This window comes from Triturus cristatus, chromosome 10 (assembly GCF_964204655.1).
Source record: "Triturus cristatus chromosome 10, aTriCri1.1, whole genome shotgun sequence".
Lineage (NCBI taxonomy): Eukaryota > Metazoa > Chordata > Amphibia > Caudata > Salamandridae > Triturus > Triturus cristatus.
Window position 1 is genome coordinate 494,687,997 of NC_140593.1, and position 23,755 is coordinate 494,711,751.

General features: G+C 43.3%; 1 protein-coding gene across 2 annotated transcripts in view; it reads right to left on the reverse strand.

Annotated features, from left to right (window-relative positions):
- The window catches only part of ZMYND11 (zinc finger MYND-type containing 11), a 785,443-nt gene extending 772,340 nt beyond the window's left edge, over positions 1-13,103 (reverse strand). Inside the window, exon 1 of one of the 2 annotated variants that reach the window (XM_085631939.1) lies at positions 13,048-13,103. The gene's annotated coding sequence lies outside the window, so the exon portion shown is untranslated. Of the gene's footprint in view, positions 1-12,256; positions 12,355-13,047 lie in introns of those variants that run through there. The other variant, XM_085631940.1, reaches the window with a different exon arrangement.
- Positions 13,104-23,755: the final 10,652 nt, after the last annotated feature.

Sequence of the window (23,755 nt, forward strand, 5' to 3'; positions counted from 1 at the left end):
TAAACATGCATTGTTTGTTGGATGGGTTTTATTTGAAAAGTCGTGGAATCGCACAAAGCACAGTGTCACAAAGTCTGCTCATGTTCACACATATTCACATTTAGTATCGCTTAGAAGAGTCTCTGTGTATTGCTGCATGTGAAAACGCAGAGGTGTCACTAGATACAGTTGTTTAGAGCCACAGACAAGATGTCTTCTTCACAGAGACACAAGAGGCCCTAAAAGGCAGTGTTCATTCAAAGTCACAAGCTTCATAAAATTCATCTGATCACTCAAAGGCACAGTTTGCTCAAAGACTGGAGTTCAAACTCAGTGTCCTCCCATCTGATGCTGTACAATGGGCTGTGCTCACAGGACCTTTGGACAGAGGACAGCAATATTACACGTATAATAGAACAGAGTTACATCAGCTAGCTAAAGGCATCCATCAGCATTGCAAATTAAAACATTACCATTGGAGGTAAGATAGGAGGTCGTCGGTCGATGAGGGTGCTGAGGAGGCTGAAAAGGGGTGCACCTTTCCTCTTGAGTTACAACTCATGCCTTGTGGCACAGCTCTTATAGCTGTGCCCCTACATTGGCTGCTGAGAGCAGGAGAACTCACTGTCACTTTGAAGTCTCTGTGTGGGCACTCATTATAAAGGGATGGTTGCCTCTGATGTCCTTTTATGCTTGTTTCATTAAAGAGGGAAGGTGTAGGTCACTGTGTGGCAAACAAAACATTTTCTCAGTGGGTAAACATGTCGAGGAGGAGCTCTTTAACATATTGATGGCTGGTGTCATATGTCCTATGCTTGATGACACAAACCACTCAAGAGGCAGCAACCATAACAATACAATGTCTCAAAATGTGTTCTCTGCATCCCCTACTCCACTGATGCAGACACTCTCACAGAACCTTTCTGAATTGCTTGTGCCACACAGACGTGGAGCACCTATACTGTATAGCAAAGAACAAAGAGCACAAACTGGATATTCAATTTATTGTGAATTATTCATGTGTTAACTGTATCTGAGACTTTACTCTGACCTCACTGGCGGAAAGGGACATTGGGGGCCTGTAGTCGGCCCCCTTCCACCCTCCCCCATGCCTGGGACCTGGGGTACACCTTTGGTGCCCCCCTACATATTCCTGGTGCATGGTGCCTGTCACGTAGTGCAGGGATATGTAAAAAATCCCTTTTTTACATTGCGGCGGGTGCTGCAGCTAGCACCACCCGCCACAATGTAAAACATGGCCAATGTGACTGCCACAGTGGTGTTTGCATCTTAATTTGCCCTGTGGGACTGCCGACAGCATGTCGGGCGGACGTAAGTCCGCCTCCCATCCTAATCAGTTCCTAAATAGTTATCCAAAGGAGCGCCAGGCTCTTCAGTCAGTCAGTCAACTTTATGCAGAAAAATACATATAAAATTCCATTAAAAGCATACAATTTCAGATCAAAATACAATCAGCTTATACATACAATAACAACTCATGCAATACTGATAGCACAGACACAATATTTTAAAACAGGTCATATCACATACCAAGTCCAATGATATCCAAATAAAAACATGCAAAGATCAATCATGGCTCTAATTCATACCTTTTCCTTACTGCTAAAACTTTGCTTATAAAATGTAATACTGCACATATCATTTCTTGTGTCCCAATGCATTGTAAATATGTCATACGTTGCTTATAACATGAAATAGTGACTGCCTGAAGTATTCGGTCTAAAAATCGTTCCCGTAAAGTACTACATAAAGTGCAAAATAATGTAAGATGAGTAGTACTTTCCAGAGACGAGTTGTCACTGGAACATTTTGGCAGGCTTGGAAACCAGTCTCCCTGATAGGGGAAGGCTACTAAAAAGTGTAAAGTGCTGAGGTGAAAGTGACTCAAATAAAAGTTATGTTGTGAATTACTTGAGGTAGTCAAGTAGGGTTCTTAACTAAGGGAATTTATGAGGGAACTATACAAAGCTATGCTCGGCATGTGTTGAGATTGTTCTGTCCTCTCCTTTAAACACTGGTTTAGGACCAAATTTCTAATCCTTAATTTGCTATTTTTATCAATGAACTCAGGATTAGAGAAATATTCTGGGAAACCAAGGTCTGACATAGACTGATACAAGCGAGCCAAGGGATTTTTTGTGAATTATTGAGCTCTAGCCAATTTTTGTTATTACTAGTATTGAAAATGTCGACTCAGATTAAAGCCACATTTTAATCCATAGTAATTGACGGGCTAATTGTATGGTATCTGATATTGAATTTACCCCTAATTCAGTGTGACAAATGTGGGTGGCAGTGTTCGTGGGTACCGAAAGGAGTGTCCGTAAAAAACATTTTCCACTCTTCGAAAAGCACCAGAATTAACGTGATCCCATATAGCTGCACCGTACAGAGCTACTGGAATGCATATACTACTATACAACTGTAGCATCACCCTTGGGAGTCTGTGTCCAAGCTTGTTGGCAAAGCGAAAAATCGCCTCGGTCTCCCTTGCAAATTGCTGCGATCTGGTATTTATCAGATGCCGCTACTGCAACAAAGTGTCAAACATAATTCCCAAATAAGTAAATGTAGTGACCTTACTGACCTCTGCCCCCCCCAATAAAATGGGACTTAGATTTATTATTTCTCAGTTCACTCATCATAATAAAAGATTTGCTAAAATGTACCTTAAAATCAACATTACCTATAAAAGTCGTAAAAGCATCTAATAAAGTCTGGAGGGAGTTTGCATTTCTGGCTAAAAGTACTGCGTCGTCGTCATATAGCAAGGTTGGTATCAGACATTTTTCGGCCCGGGGGCATGTTGACCCTTATAAAACAAGAAAGGATTCCAGACCATTAATGTACAATAAAAACAATAATGGGGCTATGATACAACCATGGCGTACTCCACACTCAGAGCTCACTGGGGGTGTACATTCTCCACTTGGGCCATATCTAATTCTGAATACAGTATCCATATGTAATTTCTTCAATAGGATGAGAAGGGCCTTTTCCATGCCCATGGTTTCTAACATAACCCATAGTTTGGAGCTCTTCATTCAGTTTTTAAGAATGTCACTCCTCCTAATGTCAATGTCGAAAATGCAGACACCATAGATTGAAGACCTGTTTCAGGCACATAAATCGGCATTGGCTTTTGCCATAAAATAGCGCCAATAAACCAAATCTATCCTCAGTCACCAACAAGATGAGTGCTGGTGTTTGGGGGCAGGGGCTAAAGACACATAACTAAAAGTGTGCCACCTCCTAATAGGGAGCAGAAAGTCAAATTCTCTTTGTAAAAGACAAAATCGCTAATGTATACTTCGAATTGCAAAACCACATACCATTCAAATTCTTTGAACTCAAAAAGCCCAACTTGCTCCCACAACTCTGTCCAAGCTCCTTGTAATCCTATTAAAAATGTCTTCATCCAGAAAGACACAAACACTGAGATAAAACTAGCCTTCAATCGTACCTCCAATTTACATGGTCATCTTCCACTACAAAAACAAAACAAGCATTTACAATACAATAGGTCTCGCAATTGTGAGTTTTTGAGCTATTGGCATTGTAAATGTCATGTCTTTTATAAAAAAATTAAAAGGCATTGTCATTTACAATGCCAATAGTTAAAACCTTTGCAAAAGCAATACTATTGTATCGCATAGTGCGGTGTCTGTGAAATGGTTCATTATTAAAGTAAAATAAAATAAAAAGAAAGAGCGTAGTGTCTCTGAAGCGGGCGCCACACTCATTAGTAAAGTTTTTTTTAAAAATAATGAAATCGAGCGTGGTGTCCCTGAAGCAGGCGCCGCACTCAGTATTAAAGTTAAAAAAAAATAATTCAACCAAGCGCGGTGTCCCTGAAGGGGGCGCCGCGCTCATTATTAAATAAAAATAAAAAAATAAACAAACAGAGAGCAGTTGGTTCTGTGAGGGGTTTAGTTGGAGAAGGAAGAATGGCGCTCAAACATAACACACCAAGGGTCCAGTTCTGAAAGGTAGGTACGGTGCTGCGAGATCAGGGGAAAACAATCCCTGGCAAGAAAAAAGAACCCCTGCGAGTTGGAGTGTAGGAGACACCCACTAACAAAATAGAAACAGGTACCGCGCACACGTTTATGGAATAAATACAGTGTAGTGAGACCATAGGGTATGGTCAAAATGCACAAAGGACGTCAACACCAGAATTGTCTTTGTAGGATTTAATAGTGCGTTTCTTCAAGTGAATTGAAGGGACAAGAAAAACAACCAGCCGACACGTGTTTCGTCAACGGGAAACAACCCGTGACTCTTCAGGGCTGAAAAGAAATGACCATGGCAACAGGGAGATCAATGGACGAAGGTACAATCCGTAAATGAAGGGTGGGGACGCCACAGCCACAAAACGCGGTAAACCGGGTGAAGTACCGAAGCGGAGGGTTGTGGACAATCGTAGGAACAGAATAATGGAGGAATAGCCTCTAGTCCAAAAGTGGCGGAGACGGAAAATACGGGTAAATCGGTAGGTAGGGGTGGAAGACGGATAAGTCAATCCACAGTCGGATCGTAGCGCGTTGCCCGGACGCTACGATCCGACTGTGGATTGACGCTATAGTTGAAGGGTGTGTCCCTTCTCTAAAGCATAGGTTTTGTACTGTTTAAAGGTTTCTATAATTTTGTATGAGTGCTGTACAATGCAGCACACATGCAAAGTTGGAAAAACAAGGAGAAATGAAAGCATTTCTCTTCCTTACGCTTTTGTTTGACGAGGCGTAAACTTTTTATGCTAATTTCTGCCTACCAATGTTTGTAGATAAGGATTTGCATCAAAAACCCATGGGTGATTGCATGGGAACAGCCATACACCATCCATGGAATGCTCTATTGACGCAAAGTAATGCAAAGCAGCGCATAGTGCAACTTTGCATAACTTTGGGATACTATCCAACGCAAATCCTGATTTGCATTGGATAGTAAATCTTACTGTATCACTTTGCACTGGGCAAAGTGTTAGTAAACCTGGGCCTGAGTGTCAGTAAGTATGAGTGAGTGAGAATGAGTGACAGTAAGTGTGAATGCAAGTGAGTGAGTGAGAATAAATAAGAATGAGTATAAGGGGATGTAACAGAGTGAATGTAAGGGTGAGTGAGAGAATGACTGTATTAGTGAGGTAATGTGAGTGCGGGCCAGAGTGTGATGTGATGCTTGCAATTGTTTTTATTGGCCCTGGCATGCTGAGGGTAATTATTCTCTAAAAGATGCACCGGAGACAAAATACTAGCACTGCTCTACTTGCAGCAATTCTCAATATGAGAGACTCCTGTGACACAATACTAGCACTGGCACACTTGGGTTAATTCTTTGCATAAATGGCACCAATGGTAAAATACTGATTCTGGACTACTAGAGGTAATTCATGCATATAAGGCACCCGTGGAAAAATCCTGCAATACTTGAGGAAAATCTTGGCATGAGAAAACCTGTGACAAAATCCTAGTACTAGATCAATGAGGCAAGTCTTCGCATAATGGAGGACAACCTGGCAATCGGTGGACCGCAACCATGACAAACTGCTGCCCTCACATATTGAAGTTCTTTTTGACATATGGGTTACCTGTGGCATATGGACAACATAAATTCCAAAATTTTGGCACAGGCATATTTTATGTCATTTTTTATATAAGTGGGTACCCATGGAATATGAGGGCAACAAAAACTAAATGCTGGCCCTGCCAAGATGGAGGTCATTTTTGATATATAGGGACACCAATAGGACATTTTGAAAAACATTGGGTCAGCTTCTGGGGAATGTCATGTTTTGTTGGCTTGGCACACCATGAAAGTATTTGAATATTTATTGAGTCCCCTTAATCACCTATGGCATTTAGCAAATGTATGTGAAAAAATAAGCTATTTCACCCCATTCTGTAAAAGAAATTCTAGGTGGGGGAGAAACCCCCTAGAAGACATCTGGCTTACTTGCTTTGCTCACTCGTTACAATTCAGGGCAGGTATTATGCCTCAGAACTTTCAAAGAGCAAGTCAGCATCATATTATAGGTGGTATCTAAAATAGACATTTTTCTGTGTTATGGGAGTATACTAATCATTCACCTATTATGGAATTTCAGATATGTTAATTATTGTGATGTTAGGGCCATGTGACATGCCTTCATGGAGAAAAAAAAAAAGTCATATGATGTCACTTCCTGCGATATTATTAAGGTCAAGATTTATGTGATGTCACAAATAATGTCACCATATCCCTACAGTGATATATCCCAAACAGCGATTTTCACTATGGCAGACCTACTTGTCCATGGCGAAAACCAGAGTACAGATTAAAATACCAGTACTGTATTTTAGGAATGGGGTCAGCTAGAAAAATATTTAAGCAACTATTTTTGATAGTTATAAAAAATCTAATTTATTGGTAAAGTTTGATTTTCAAAAAGTAACTTTAAGAAAGCTACCTTTACCAGCCTGACCTGTCAGTGGCTAATTTGCATAAGCCCCTGCCAATTCACAGTCTTTGCTCAGACTCAAACAGATGTGAAATACGTGTGAAATGGCTCCCAGGAGCAAACAATAGTTTCACTTGATTTGGCAGAGATAACTCAGTTGAACCCCACAAAATATGCATGGTGGGGCCGTGGCCAATTTGTTTAACAGAACAGTGTCAAATCCTACCTGGCTGGTCTGCTGAGCCACATGTAACTCTTGGGACACACTTGAAAGGGAGAGAACAGGATGCCAAGACAACTCTTATGGATCCTCTACATGGTTACTGTAGAACCCTGCTTTTGTCCTACGAAACCTCTGTCACTGGGTTTATTGTGGGTACAGTATGTGCATCAGACTGGATTTTAGTGTTCGATGTGGGACAGTGGTCGAAGTGGGAGGAAAAGTAGGGGAACTGTGGGCCAGAAAGACTAAAACATTCCAATTTTTAAGTATTTGTTTAGCATTTCACTGACCAGTTACAGCTTATTACATTATTTAATTCAACAAATGTATACACATGTCTATTTAAGGATTGATATGAGTTATTGACATAAAATACATTCACACAGTGGGATATGTTTTCAATCACAGAATGTACCAAATACGCTTAAAAGTGAATCGCAAGTCATTTGTCTCTGAGCCATGCAGTTTCTGTCATCAGCACTTCTCCTCCATTTTTCCACAAGAGCAGTTCAAACATGAATAGAAAATATCCTAGTTTGCAAAAGTTTTCCACATAATTATGACTATGCCATATTTGCCACATAATCATCTGCTGCATAATCTGATGATTTTAACAAAAAACATGAGTAGTTCAAATGGATCAAAAGTTGCTAAAAAATGGGACTTGTGTTGCTGCGAAGTGGAGAGTCCTTTGCAATGGTTGACTGGGTCACCTTTCTCATTGCTGCATTTGCATATTACACTGGTACTAATGAGGCTAAATCTTTGCAGAAACTGTTAATGTGTGTAAAAATGTCAAAATAATAAAGTATCAGAACATGTACTGCATCACTCTGCAGCCTTTATTTTGCTGTATAATTTAGTCAACTCTGCAACCTCACTTTGTCCTCCTTTGCTGCATATTTCCAGTGGCCATGAAACAAGTAGCACATGTCAAAAGTGCTTGTGCATGAAGTAGAGAGACCATGAAGTTTGCACACTTAGGGGTCTATTAGGATGGCGGGCGGATTGGCGGTGGCATCCTAATGGCCACAGCAGGACCGCCGCACCTCTGGAGGACGGTCCCGTTCACCGTTACGGTGGCGGGCGGACATCGTAATAGGCCCCTAAGTTTGATGTGTGTGAATGCTGCATTGCTGATCCCTGGTGAGTTGCACTACTCCTGCTGAAAATAGGCCAATGGAGGTACCAATAGGTGAGGCGGACTGGCCTCAAGGGTTCTGTGACCTCAGTGACAGTCACTGCCGCACTAGTGTGTGTTGCTTTGTAGGACTGCCTGCAAGACTGGAGGTGAACTTCAGTTTGGATTGTGGTGGACAGGCCTTCAAGGTTATTTTTTTTTTAACAAACTTTATTGATCACCATATAGTATCGCCAGATCATTATTGCCATTACATTGTGGTATTTTTGTTTTGGTACTGCTAGCACATGCTAGTTCAAGCGTAATGATGGGTGCACTTAGGCACAATCAGAAAGGACATAATAATAACACTATTGCTTTTTTAGCGCAGAGAAAAACACAAATGAATAGCATTAATTTGAGTAGGTTATCAACATAACGCCTAACATTTCCCCTTTAATCCCCCCAATCAGGCCTTCACGGTTAACCCACTCTTGCCACCGCTAGGGTCCACCTGCTGGTGCTAAGAATGTGCTCCCTCTGGAGAGTGATCTGGTGGACTGGTCATGAAGGCTGAACCTGCTTCCCCAGTTCCAAATTTGTCAGCTCTAGCCATAGTGCCCCATCCTCTCCCCCACTGAACACCATACTGCCCCACTGAGATAAACTCGCACTACCTTCAGCTACAACCCAATTGTGCACTCCTATAAACACCTGGATGTGACTCATTTAAATTATGCACTGGACATGAGTAATATGCTGCCTGGAAAAAAAAGTAACAAGCATTGGCATAGCCAATAGGTCTCGCCTTTGGGACCTTATAAGTGTTTAGCCATGCAACAGTTGCATAACTAAATACTTATAAGGTCCCAAAAGCGAGACCTATTGGCAATGCAAAGCGCCCGTGCAGCCGTGAAAGTGATCGCGATCAAACATCAAAGCGGCCGTGCAGCCGCGAAACCAAAAGTAATGGCGGTGAAGCGCGGCGCGCGCGTCCGCGCACCTGCACTGTGGCTCTAGGCAGGCCTGGTAGCACTTTTTGGAGCCCTCTCAATAAGTCTCGCCAGACCAGCGCATGCGCTGGGTCAGGCGAGACCTAATAACATCCTGGAAAAAGCAAACACTCATAGGGAATGCAAGATTAAGTAAAGCATGTGAAATGCAAAAGGGAACAACATGATTACCTTAAGCTTTTATACTCATTATTCAGAAATCAAGTGTTTTTGCCTGAAAAGTTAAGGACATGACAGCAGGGCCCGGAAGGAACACGTCAACATCCATTGCTTATACCCTTACAAAACGTAAGTAGCTGTAGTACACATTTTATACACTAAAATAAGAAAAACAGCTGATAAGGATCATATTAAACGTTTTCCACTCCATACATCAACCAGGTATTGCAATACCTCCAGGAATGGTGATGGTGCACTTCCCCACCCAGGGAAAACCATGTAGTTCAAGGAAAGACGAGAAAACTAAAGTAGCACTTCACTGGCAAACTCTGTAAAGTGGCGCTGATGTGTTTGGGTGTAAATAAAACCAATTTGGCCACTATACGACCACTCTATCTTGCTTTATTTAGTTATTTTTCATATTTTTAACCTTTTTTTCTCTCCGTCTCGAGGCTGTACTTTGGAATAGAAAAATGTCAGAAAAAGAGAACATTATTAGGAAAAGTGTTTTTCTTTTTTTTTATCCATTTCACAAGGGAACGAAAGAAGGAAAGGTGAGAAAAGAGAGAGTAAGAGCCGTTTCTTGAAGTCACTGTTTTCAGTAGTGAGAAGGAGCGAGACAGAGACAGAAAGAGAGGGAATAAGAGGAAGAGACAGACACAGAAAGAGAGGAATTAAAGAGGAAGAGGAAGGAAGAAAAAGCATGGGGCAGCAGGAGAAGTGGACACTGTCCTTGTCTTCTCTGGGCAGGAAGGAAGACACAGAGTCCTTTTCTTTCCCTGCCTACCCCAACCGTCCCCAAATGGCCACCAGCCGCCGAGCCTTATCTATAGGCCTTGGCTATTTCTGCCATCCTGGGACGCATTTTTAAAATAAAAAGTAGGGGAACGGGTACTATTAACCCCTTCGATGCTGCGCAGATTCCGCCGCTGTGCTGGCGGAATCTTGCGCGGGCGGGGTCATGACGGAATGGTTCCGTCATGAGCACAGCTCAACCGTGGGTCATGACGGAACCATTCCGTCATGAGCACCGAAGGGGTTAAATTGAAAAAGTAGGGGCACGCGGTGCCCTGCTGATCCTGCCCACTTCGACCACTGATGTGGGAGGATTCTAGGATTATCATAGTACAATCCCGACACACACCCTAAGCCGTCAGCGACAAGTTTAGTGAGGCCAAAGACTTTCGCCATCTGGGAAATCCACTGACACATGGCATTTGGGTCTGTTTTCCTCAAGAACTGGACATGCATCCTCTTGTATCCAGGAAACAGACATACACTCTAAGAGTCAATTGGCCAACCTCCTATCTGGCTACAGGGAGACAACAAGCTACAAGAGGCCTTTTCCTGGAAGTATCTAGCTGACCAGTGGCAATTGGACCTGGACTAGACCCGGCTGTGGGCGTCCGCCTGACACCATGTGAGTGTTTAAATGCCTGTAGTGAAGTCCTAGCTTTAGAAGTGCACTCCTGTGGTTGATTGGGACTTAAAAATCTGAAGTTAGAAGGTAAAATCTTTGACCAGGAAGGACCTGATTTGTTAATCCGACACGCCCCCCTTCGTTTTTTAGTAGACAGGGTAAATTTAGAGAAAATGTGTAAGACTTTTAGAAGGACTAAAACAGGTAAGAAGTCAAATTTATGCGTATGTTCCCAGTCTACGTGACCTTAGACTATCCGTGGTGCTTTGTCCTTTTTGGCACTATTTTCCCTCTAATTTTTAAAACTCATATCTCTGGTCACACTTATTGGATTTTTGTAATTTGGTGCCATTTTGATTGTTACATTTGTCTCTGTTTTTCTAATTTGGTTATTGATTTGTAATGTTCTGCTTTTTTTTTTTTTAAATATGTTTTATTAAATTTAGGGCACAATAACATCACAGAAGATAATCGTAAAGTACAGTTGGTTATCACAGCCTCCTTCGACAGTGCATACACCACTGTTACTGATATTACTTGAGGAGTCACCACAATAAACCCAGAGAGTCTTGTATCCCCTCCCCCCACTTCACTCCAAAACTTCTTCACTTGATAATTCAGGTGGTTCACAGATATAGCCTCTGTATTAATTCCAGGCACCCCACATTTTCCCCATTTCTTGGGACAGCCTCGGTTGATGTACGCGGCTTTTCTGCCACCATAGCTCCGTCCATGTTGTTACACCAATCACGGAGCGTTGGTAAGTGCTGGAGCCCCACAATCAAGCAATATTGCGCTTAGTAACCATCATCCCCAAGGTCGCCCAGTCCTGTGCTTGGTGGTTCAAATCATTGGGTTCCCATACATTTAATAAACATCTTTTAGTTTCTGGTACCACTGACACCCCCTCTGTCTGCGATATAGTTCTCATCACTGCTAGCCAGTACGGCATAATTTTCGGGCATTGCCATATAGTATGATAAAACGTACCCTCCTCCCCACACTCCCGCAGGCAATATGGATGAGATGCTGTCCCTATTTTGTGTAGGGTTAATCTAGTGTAATATGTACGGTGTAGTATCTTTAATTGTATTAATCTTAATCTCGAGGGTATCGCCACTTCCCGCGGTGACGAGAGTGCCATCTGCCAGTCCGTCTCGTCAAGATCTCCGAGGTCCGACGACCATTTGTCTTTCAATTTCTGTGTAGGGTCAGGTAGGTTATTAATTAGTTTACGGTACGTAAATGAGGTGGCCCTTTGTCGCATAATGTTCTGCTTTTTTACTTTATTACTGTTTGGTACTGCATAATATTTTACACTAGATAAGCATGTCTTCTCTGTGCCATAGCTACCAGGGGGTTGTGCTCAGGTCAATTTATTGACAAAGGTTGTGATTATCACTTGAAGTGGGAGGTCGCGGACTCCAAATAACAATCCAGTTCCTACAGTTCTTGTTTTGCATGCCCTTGCCAGATATAGTAGCCATCTCACTGATCGGCAAATCTACATTTATCATTTTAATAGAGGCGATCGAATGCTCAACACTCTGTCGGCGATCAGGTCCACATCACAGATAAACAGAATCCTCAGGAGCGAAGAGAGAGACCCCACTCTCCCATAGGGTACAGCCAGATCCTACCAAACAGAAAATAACAGAATACTGACTACCACCCTCAGGGAGAGAAGAGACACTTCCGGACCACCAGGAAGAAGCGCAGCGGAGTCAGACAAGGAAGAAAATGAATCAAGGAAGGCTTACTCCCAGCTCTGCAGTCTAACATAAAGAACAATAAGGAAAGAAAGAGTTAATACAAAAGTTCTTTCTTTCAACAGTATGTTACCATTAACCCAATAGAAAAGGCTGATTGTGTACTCTCCCAGACTCACCAACTTTAGGAAGTGTCCCAGGATAAGGAGAGGTTTCTGCATTCATAACATCTGATTATGGAACTGGCATTAACGTGGTCTGCTTAAGTGGCGTTGAAATCATAGAGAGGCAAACGTCTGCCCAAAAATTAAAGATAGCAACAGCTGAAAGAATTTTATAGAAGTCCTGCCTTGAGTGCTTTAGGCATAAAGTTCACTTCCATCAATAATCAAAGACAGCCAAAGGAGCCTGATGAGATACCTTGTTTTGTCTTTTAGCTTCTAAGTTGGCTCCACAAGTAACGAAACAAAAAGATCACCACATTTAAAGGCAGCAGCCCGAAAGCACGAGTAAAATAGCAATGTTTATATTGTGCGCCAATGAGAGAAGAAGCAGTACGATTCAGTTTCCTCTGGAGTGTGAGAGCCGACTGAATGAGAGCTCGTAACGCTCGAATTGAAATAATCACTGCAGAGAAAGTGACAACATCGGTCTCGAGACCGGATGCGGCTTTCCTAAAAGCCGATATTTAAACAACAAAAAAGACAGCGCGTCTTCGCACTCAGCTTCTAGTTAAAGAAGACTGGACAGAGCAAGCGAGCGCTGTAGCTCAAAACAAGATGCAGCCGGTAAAAGAAAAACAGCGCTGTCACCAGCTGTCTTTCTGCGGGCTGATTACGGGCAGTTAATCACTCTCTCAGTGCGTCCTCACGCTGAAATGCATACATGAAAAAGGTTAAGGCAAAAAGGCAGCGCGACCACACGCTGCAAGGGGAGAATCAAGGTTGCCCTCAGTGTCTTGAAAGCGTACCTCCAGAATCAAGGTAAATCGTGGGTAATCCTCCTGAGCTACAAGCCTCCAACAAGGAAGGGGACGGAACCAAGGGGCGTGGACATTCAGAGGAAGTAGCCAAGCACCTGGGAACGGGGGCGGTCTGCTTTTATGGCAGTGATGTAACTGCTCCCTCACACAGTGCTGTATGGGATAGCACACAATCAAACCTCCCACCCAAAGCCTTATGGGAGATGTAGTGCTAGTCGGGAGTTTAGAGACCCAGTGCAGGAAGCTTGATGTGTAACAGTTCTCCCCCCCCAAAGGTCTTCTAACAGGTCGAGGTTTATCGGGGTGTAAGGCATGAAACCTGCGTATCAACAAAGGGGCATGCACATGCTCAGCTGGTTCCCATGTCCTGTCTTCTGGTGCATATCCCACCCAATCTATTAGATATTGTAGTATGCCCCTATGTCTTTGTGAATCAATGATACGTCTGACTTCATATTCAAGTTCTCCTTCTATATTGATTGGAGGGGGCGAAGGCTCAGGACAGGAAGGTGGCTTGTATTTTTTAAGTAAGGACTTGTTTAAAAACGGAATGTATTTGTATTTCTGGAGGTAGCTGTAATTTCACAGCTACAGGGTTGATGAGGTGTAGAATTTTAAAGGGTCCTATGTACCGGGGTTGTAACTTTCGGGGTCCTGCTAGACGGAGATTTTTGGTAGCTAACCATACTTGATCTCCCACTGTGTAATCGGGGGCAGGGTGCCTATGTTTATCAGCTTGTACCTTCATGTTTTCTTTAGCTTCTTGTAACTCTTGTCTAGCCTGTTTCCATATTGACAAGAGCTGAGCGTGGTGTTCTGTAACTGCAGGGATCTCCGAGGTAGAGGAGGGAAGGTGAAGGGGAAGGAATTTAGGGTGATAACCGTTGGAAAAATAAAAAGGAGAGATCTTGGAGGCTGAATGGGTTGAGTTATTGTAGGCAAACTCCGCCAAAGGGAGAGCTTGGACCCAATCACTAGTGATAGTGCTTAATAGACATCTTAGATACTGTTCTAAGGTCTGATTGGTCCTTTCAGTTTGACCATCAGTTTGTGGGTGGTATGCGGAGGAGAGGTGGTGATCGATGTGTAGAGCCTTGCATATACCCTGCCAGAACTTGGACATAAACTGTGGGCCCCGGTCAGATACAATCACCGTGGGCAATCCGTGCAGCCGCACAATCTGTTCTATAAACACGTCAGTGAGTTCTTTGGCCCTTGGTAGGTTTTTAAGGGGAATAAAATGAGCCATTTTAGATAGCATGTCTACCACAACCAGTATGGTGGTAAAGCCCCGTATGACAGGCAGATCTGTAATGAAATCCATACTAATGGAAAACCAGGTAATGTGAGGGATAGGCAAAGGGAGTAACAAGTCAGCAGGCGCGCAATGTAGGGATTTCTGTCTTGCACAAATGGGACAAGCTTTATCAAAATGGTAAATGTCCTGGTTCATACCTTTCCACCAGAACCACCTCATACAAGTCTGTAGTGTCTTATCCCCTCCGGGATATCCCGCCAAAGGCAGAGAATGACACCATCGCATAATCAGACCTTTGAGTTCCTCAGAGGGTACGAATAGGCGACTGTCATGATAATACAGGTCGTTTATTTTTGTGTTCAAATGGTCAGCCAACCATTCCTCTGGATTAATAGCAGTGTAAGCAAGTGCTAGTTTCTCGAGAAAGGTCTCAGGCTCATTCTTTTGTAACTCCCCTATAGCTACTATTTTGTTTTCAGGTATAATGAGCAAAGGGGTGTCTATTATGTGTTTCTGGTCTTTTCCCAGGTGGGACAGAGCGTCAGCTTTACCCTGCTTAGTTCCAAGGCTGAATGTGATGACAAAAGCATACTCACAAAAGAAGGAGACCCACCTCATCTGCCTAGGAGTGAGGGCCCTAGCCGATTTAAAAAACTGGAGGTTCTGATGGTCAGAATAAATGGTAATGACATGAGAAGAACCAAGAAGATAATGATGCCACTCCTGGAAGGCAAGCTTGATGGCTAAAAGCTCTCTCTCCCCTATGGTGTAATTTTGCTCCGCTGGTGAAAGGGTCTTCGAGAAATAGGCCACCGGATGGAGAGTACTTGTCTTCTGATCTCGCTGTGATAAAACCCCACCCACAGCGTACTGAGACGCATCGGCTTCCACATAATAGGGCTGTGTTTCATCTGCATGTCTTATGATGGGAGCGGAGATGAACCTGTTCTTTAATGTTTGGAACACGTTTTCAGCTGCCTCATCCCAATTAAAAACTACTCCTTTCTTAAGGAGGCGGGTAATAGGAGTAATGAGGTCAGAAAAGTGGTCAATAAACCTTCTATAAAAGTTGCCAAACCCCAAAAAGGATTGCACTTCCTTCATAGAAGTAGGACTGGACCAGTTTGTAATGGCTGACACCTTGGATGGATCGATATGAATCCCCTCAGGGGAGATGACAAAACCTAAGAAATCCACTCTTGTGGTATGGAATAAATATGTATCCAGTTTTGCGAAGAGATGATTGTCTTGCAGGCATTGGAGTATTAACTTAACATGTTTTACATGTTCCTGTTCGGTTTGAGAAAAAATCAGTATGTTTTCTCCCAGACTCACCAACTTTAGGAAGTGTCCCAGGATAAGGAGAGGTTTCTGCATTCATAACATCCAATTATGGAATTGGCATTAACGTGGTCTGCTTAAGTGGCGTTGAAATCATAGAGAGGCAAACGTCTGCCCAAAAATTAAAGATAGCAACAGCTGAAAGAATTTTATAGAAGCCCTGCCTTGAGTGCTTTAGGCATAAAGTTCACTTCCATCAATAATCAAAGACAGCCAAAGGAGCCTGATGAGATACCTTGTTTTGTCTTTTAGCTTCTAAGTTGGCTCCACAAGTAACGAAACAAAAAGATCACCACATTTAAAGGCAGCAGCCCGAAAGCACGAGTAAAATAGCAATGTTTATATTGTGCGCCAATGAGAGAAGAAGCAGTACGATTCCGTTTCCTCTGGAGTCTGAGAGCCGACTGAATGAGAGCTCGTAACGCTCGAATTGAAATAATCACTGCAGAGAAAGTGACAACATCGGTCTCGAGACCGGATGCGGCTTTCCTAAAAGCCGATATTTAAACAACAAAAAAGACAGCGCGTCTTCGCGCTCAGCTTCTAGTTAAAGAAGACTGGACAGAGCAAGCGAGCGCTGTAGCTCAAAACAAGATGCAGCCGGTAAAAGAAAAACAGCGCTGCCACCAGCTGTCTTTCCGCGGGCTGATTACGGGGAGTTAATCACTCTCTCAGTGCGTCCTCACGCTGAAATGCAGACATGAAAAAGGTTAAGGCAAAAAGGCAGCGCGAACACACGCTGCAAGGGGAGAATCAAGGTTGCCCTCAGTGTCTTCAAAGCGTTCCTCCAGAATCAAGGTAAATCGTGGGTAATCCTCTTGAGCTACAAGTCTCCAACAAGGAAGGGGACGGAACCAAGGGGCATGGACAGTCAGAGGAAGTAGCCAATCACCTGGGAATGGGGGCGGTCTGCTTTTAAGGCAATGATGTAACTGCTCCCTTACGCGGTGCTGTATGGGATAGCACACAATCAAACCTCCCACCCAAAGCCTTATGGGAGATGTAGTGCTAGTCGGGAGTTTAGAGACCCAGTGCAGGTAGCTTGATGTGTAACACACTCCTAGTGATGTTGGTGGTATCTTAAAGTGGAGGACTGTGGTGCCTTAACTGTTCTTGGATTTTTATATTAAAATTTATAATGATTTTATCTCTACTATGCAGCTGAACAGTGTTACCAAAATCATAGTTTGCAGCAAGAACTCTGCGGGTAGCTAGATAAGAATGTATAAGTCAGTTATTAAGCTGATGGCATGCGTAGGAGTTAAACTTTTCCATAACTATATGTGGCTACGCTGTGAAATTTATTTTTTATCTATCCAAAGCCTCTGTAAAACAGTCCACAGCTGGCATAAACACCTTGAGGTGGTGGTAAAGGTGGAAAACGCTCAAGAACATCCTAGCTTTCCATTCCAAATAAATTTAACAATAAAGCTTTCTTTCTTTTTGAGTCAAAGAATTCTCCATCTGTATCAAGTATATCATTTTTAAATAGTGTAAGATAGTGAATTGCTAATTGGGGTGGATAGTAATGCACCATAAGTAATAAAGACACTAACCTGTTCAGTCTAGGCAAAAGGTTCAATAACGTACACTTCAACTCAACCCTGGTATCTATGGCGCAGGACAGACAGGCTAAACTGAAATGTGTATAGAATTTAGAAGGCCAAAACTGTTAAAAAGCCAAAAACAAAACACATTCAAAATGCCACTCTACTTAAGAAAAATAGAGAATAATTTATTAAACAAAATTACATAAAAATGAGAATAATCTAATAAATCAAACCTGATATATGAATTTTAAGAGAGTTAGAGAAAAAATAACCAATTTGTATTAGAACAAACCTACAAGAGGACTTCTCTGTGCGTGATATTCAACCACTGTTTTATTAAAAATCGAATTCATTGGTGAAGTTATATTTTTAATTAATATTTGAAAAATTGAGCTTTTAGATAGTTACATTAGCCTGGCAGCAGCTGCTCCTGCTTGAACGTAATGAGGTGTGAAATCCGCTCCTGGAGCGGAACACAACCTGGTGGGAAGTTGGGCTGGGTGTGTGGCAAATGATCCCGTTCAGCATAGGAATGGCAGCTGGGGAGATTCAAGGAATTTCATCAACTTGAAAAGAGCAGATCTGAGGCCTGCCTATTCATAGTTTAATGTAAGGAGACACATGGAAGGGGGAAATACTTTGATCCCAGGACACATTATTGTCAGCCTGGTTCTGCCCCAGTGGGAGGGGGAGCTGGTCCCAGAACCAGTTTAGTGCAGCATAGGAGGAGGGCACATCTTATTTCCCTAAGCACACTCCTGAATGCACACAAGCTCCCTCCAAGTGCAGATGGCCAGTGTCATCTTGAATTCCCTTAGAATAGTGCACTCTGGGATAGTTTTGCAGTAAGGCAAACAGGATGTGCTACAAAAGTGGGAAGATTTGCCTCTGAGTATTTTTCCCCATTAGTTTGGAACTGTCTAGTAGTCACCCCCAACCACTGGCTGGTGAAACCTATAAAGCTGGCACATTATCCACAGTTCATCAGTGCACTTTCTGGACCTGTGGAACAATAGAATAAGAGTTGCACCTGCTGTTGGAGCCCTGTGGGGAGACCTGAAGGGCTGGAACTGCTCACCCTTGCACCCAGGGCATAGAAGTGGACTCCAGAGGTCAGCTGTTTAACCTCCTGTGTGGCTAAAGAAATGCAACATGCTGCAAGACTCCTTTTACCCGAAGTGCCGACCTGACCAGTTGCTACTGGACCTGGTGTGGACCCTGCTGGAGGCCTTTGCTGGAGTATTTCCTGACCTCTAAGTGGTGTCCCTGAGGTGCAGGGTCTTTGGTTGAGTCCAGCTGAACTACTCTAAGAATCTCTAAAAAGTTGGGATTTGGAAAATTTTTGGACTTCCAGACTTGCGGAGGACCGGAACCCAGTGGCATAGCTAGACGTACTACCACCCGGGGCGGTCCCTAAGTTTGCTGCCTGGGTGCAGGTAAAAGGGAGGGGGGTTGGGCGATGGATGACTTGTTTGGGGGGTGGGCGACAGACAACTTGTTCTGGGGGGGGGGGGGGGGGGGGTAAGGGGGATGGTGGCCCACTTGTCCCAACTGTGGAAATATGGATTTTTCTGATCAGTTATGTCCCCTATCTTGGACCCCAACGGTTCCATGTATGAATCACAAGTACATGTATGTTCCCTCCAGTTCTAGTTCTGAAGACGCAAACACATGTGCGTCCACTGTCAACATGTCCTCTGTCAGATCCGCCATGAATGGGCTGGATATTCGATTCCTAAGTACGAAAGGCCACCGACTTTATATGGCTCAGTTACTCCATTTTGCAGTTCAGGCGAGTAGGCCCGATTCTGCCATCAAGCTTTTCTCTGCTCTCTGCCTCTGACAGCTTCAGTTTGAGCTCGCATCTGTATCCATGAACTTTGTCCTACTCCCTGTGCGGCTAACGGTGCCTGCCTCGGCCGGTTTGCCTGCCTGCCAAAAACTGTATTTCACCTTCGAGTTATCTGCTTCGCTCCTCAGCCGATGCATTCCTGTCTAGTAGTTTAGGTAAACATTTCCTTCAGCTACCGAGCAAAGGGCCCGGCCTCTCTGTCCTCATGCAAGTAATTCATAGCCCTGTTACCATGGAAGGTTTCTGCCCCTTGTATTTCATATAGACACTTAGACGCTTGTGCACGCACACACAGTCAGTATAGAATAGATTTTGTCCAAGAGTCCTCCCCTTGTGGATAACATAGTTCTTTAAACATAGGATGTTAGATATGATTTGGGATTAGGTTGACTTGACCCCCCAGACTTCTTGTCTCCACATGTAGAGCTAAATGTCAAGTCCCCTTCACCCCCTAGTTGCACGTCAATCACACGTCATGCTGCTGCGCGCGCATCTATGCCAAGTATAATCTTATAGATCCACCTATATATGACATCATAACCAATTATGTTCCTTTTTTTACTCTTCATTACGCCCATTTTCGGTTACGCATGTGAATCGTCATTTTCCTTATCAATTGTTACGCCTACCGCATTCGCTTCATTGTAATGTATGTTCTATAAAAGTCATTTCTTGTCAATAATGTATGTACTTCACTTCCTGAACCTCCGTGGTGATGGAACTTGGAGCAACCGATTATAATCGATCATTGGAATAAAGCCCATTCTGAACCTCTAATACCACGGATTCTGCCTCTTATTTACTGAGCTATTTTATTATGTTTCTGTATCAAATTAAGTCCAGGTAATCAAATTATTTACCACATGAATGGCGCCCAAATAGGGACACTTTCTCATCTCACGCGCCGGCGGTGAGTTGCAGGCCCGGTCTCCTGCCACAGCTGGACGGACAATTACGCGTACCAGCAGGATTTCCTGTATCTCCCTCCGGTCAAGCGGGGGCGACTGAGGCTGCGATCAACACCCAGACGAGGCGGTGAGAAGTGCGAAGTATCCCGACCAGAGCCTAGCTGAGAGAGCAAGATCCGAGGTATACAGAGGCCCACCAGTTCCCGAAGTCCTGAGTCGAGTCCAGTTTCCGACGAGTCGAGTCGAGTCCAGTCCGGTTCAAGTTCAGTTCAGTTTCCGAGGCCTTCCGTTTCCGAGCTACCCGGTGAGTACCATTACTGGGGAGGCATTCTGACGTGCACATAGGTTGTGCCGGTCAAGACGGGTTTGGGTACACAAATCCGGTCTGCACTGTTTCAGCAGTGTATCTGTACTGTTTAGCAGTATATCTAGTATATCAAGTATATAAATTCAGAATAATTCAGTTAAAGTCGAGTATTATGTTTTAGTGATTAAGTTTTCCTTAGACCGTCATCATTATTGATTGTTCAGGTAAATGTTAAATGTTAAATGTTTTAAGTACGTTCTACATATTGTGGTATGAATGACTGTTCATTATCGTGTTTACTGTATTAAGTTTGTTCAAAATCAAGTATCAGATCAGTTCTCAATATGCCGCTCTTTTCGAAACTAAGACAGATCACAACAAGAAAAGGGGTACTCGAAGAAGCCGTTCCTATTCCTCCTAGGGACACTCCAGGGTACTTCATGTATCATAAACATGGCTTAGACGCTATATTATTTGTTGATTTATGGGTAGACTACACCAAGGAATTACCAGAAAGTCAGAGGTGGCCCACAGCGGGAACCTGGGATGCAGAGTGCATCATGAAAGTAGAGGAAGAGTTATGGAAAAGGAAAGTCAGACAGTCACAGAAAGACGCCGTTGAGTTATGGCGTAAAGAATCTCACAGACGTATCGAAAAAGCCCTCCGACAGGAAGAGAGAAATAGAGAGAATTCAAACAAAGTACGAGAAAACCTATTAATCGAAGAAGGTACAAGAGTGAAATCAGAACAAGTAGACAGACAAAGAAATGCCCTTATGAATGGTATGTATCCCCTTCTGGCCGAAGGATTACCTAAGGCTACTCCAGAGATACCAAAAGACTTGCCACCCCCATTATTCCCAATAAAGGTACATCCTAAGGGGCATCCTAGAACCGCAGAAGATGTTTTTCTTTCCTCATATTTAGATGACGCAGCTCCCGAGTATGCTAATTCCGCCCCATATAGACCGCCTGCCAGGGAGGTTCAACGCCAAGATCCAGTACCCGTATCCCTACAGCAACAAATCGTGTCACAAGTTCCGGCAAGCACATCTGTTTCTGCATCTGTTCCTACAGCTGCTTCTATAGCTGTATCCACACCTATAGTTGCTGTATCGCGTTCAACTAATCCTTTCACGCCCGATACCCCAGATGGGGCTACGGGAGGTGCTACCAACATTTTCTCTACGCCACCCAGAATAAATAAACTTACCTTTCAGGAGTCAGCACATTCACGTACCCCCAAACTCATAAACGCCCGTACGCTTAAGGAACTTCTTGTAGATTGTAGATATGACCCTGTGCCCGGCAAAGAGGACGAAATGATCATGGCATCATTACGCATCAGACGAGCCGCGGTGTATTTAGGGAAGTTACCAGGAATGACTGCGCATCTAGATAATATATACCATTTTGTTCAAACAGGGCGAGATTCTGAATGTATTAACAGAGCTATGGAATACCAGAAAGTGGAGATACAGGGGGAACTGTTACGTTCCCTCATAAATTGTGTGATCAGAAATCAAGACCGACCAGGGGTAGACCCGGAAGCAATGCAAATTCTTACTAGATGGAGCCAGAATATATCAGAAGGGAGACATGATAAGCAAAATTGTATAATAGCCATGTGCCGAAAAATCCGTAAAGAAATAGAACGCCTACACAAAGAAAGATTAGCGGTAGACCAGTTCGAACAAAACGAAGAAGAAGGATCAGGACTGCCTACAGGACAGTCAGACACCATAGCCTATGTAGGAAGAGGAAGATCTTGTAATAGTAATAGATGTCTTATTGACCCGATACGTCCGATATGTCCAGATAATAACAGGAATTTCCCAACACCCATAGTCCATATAAGGTCTAACGAGCATTCATTCCAAGCCGCTGACAAATTACTCCGAGAACGAAGGGGTTATCATTTTCTCGATTCTATGGATGAACAAGAATTAGCCAGGTCAGCTGTCCATTGGGTTGACAGTCCCGGAAAGTACAGTGATGATACAGTAGCACGCACGTTTTTGAATCTTACCCCAGATGAACAGCGTTTAGCTGGGATTTATATGATTCAACAACTTCTTATACTATATCAGAGTCAACATTCGGACCCTGGTCCCTTGTCTGATATATTGACTGAATTACTCATGAATAGATGGAGAGGTTCAGGTACTAAATTAATTAAAGAAATACTAGAATCAAGAAAGCAGTACATTCTTTTTGTATGTTCAGAACATGTCTCACTACCAATTAAGGAAAGAACCACGTATTACATGGACAGACAGAATCCTTTACGAGAAGTACACCCAATAAAGGGCGAGGACAATGAGTTTAAACGCGTATTTGTATACACGCCCATATCGAAAATAGAATTGTTAGAAATGAAGAAAGTGGTACCCAGTCATGACAAAGACCCAGCGGGCTTTCACCGAGAAATTAAAGACATGTTACTCATGGGAGAGTATACCTATCCCGACATTATGACAATACTAAAGGTATTGATGCCTGCTGGCATTTACGAAAAACTCAGGGAAAAAGAGTGGGAGGTAGGAGACCAAAAGATAGAATGGTCAGCATTAGAAGCAGAAGAAAGGGCCCGAACTGCAGGAGCAGGGCTTGGGGATAAAACTAAGGCACTACCAGGTTTACTAGTACAGGTACTGCCACGTTTATTAACTACGAAAAAGGAAGATTGGGGTACAATTTCAGCCTGTAAACAGAAGCAAGATGAAGACACTAGTGATTTCTATGCCCGATTTGAAAAATGTTTTGGTATAAATAGTGGCATAAAAGCAAGTAGCGAATCATACCCACATCTGTTTGTGACAAAATTAGTGGAAAATGCCTTGCCTCAAGTAAAGAACAGAGTATTAAAATTCGAGAGTACCTGGCAAGGTAACACTCCATCACAAATGTTACAAATGTTACAGTACCACCACAATAGAATTAGAGAGGAACAAGAACATGAACACAGACGCATGAAAGACACGAAAATGAAAATGCTAGTTTCCCAGACAGTTCCAGCTGAAGGACATAAAAAGGGTATGACACATTCCGGTGATTCAACAGGACCTGTAAAAGGGACATGCAATTATTGTAAAAAGCCAGGTCATTACGTACACGATTGTCCAGTTTTGAAACATAATATCGCCATAGGTAATACAAAAGAAAGACCACGGCCACCTAGACAGGATCAGAATGAACAAGGAGCCCCGCAGCATGCACAGTCCATGCCGGCTCCACTACAGTCTATACAGTTTGTGCCAGCTGCATCAGCGCTGCCTGTTGCTGCCACCCAAACCACGACACGACAACTGTACCAGACCGCACAGTATGACTATCCTGATTATCAACGATACGCATGAACCAGCCTAGAGAGGGAAGTCGACTTACCCCTTATCGAGATTCCAGTAGACCAAGAAGGACCTTATGTACATAGTGAATTATTAGGCCAAGACAGAAAGTTTTTACTCGATACCGGGGCAA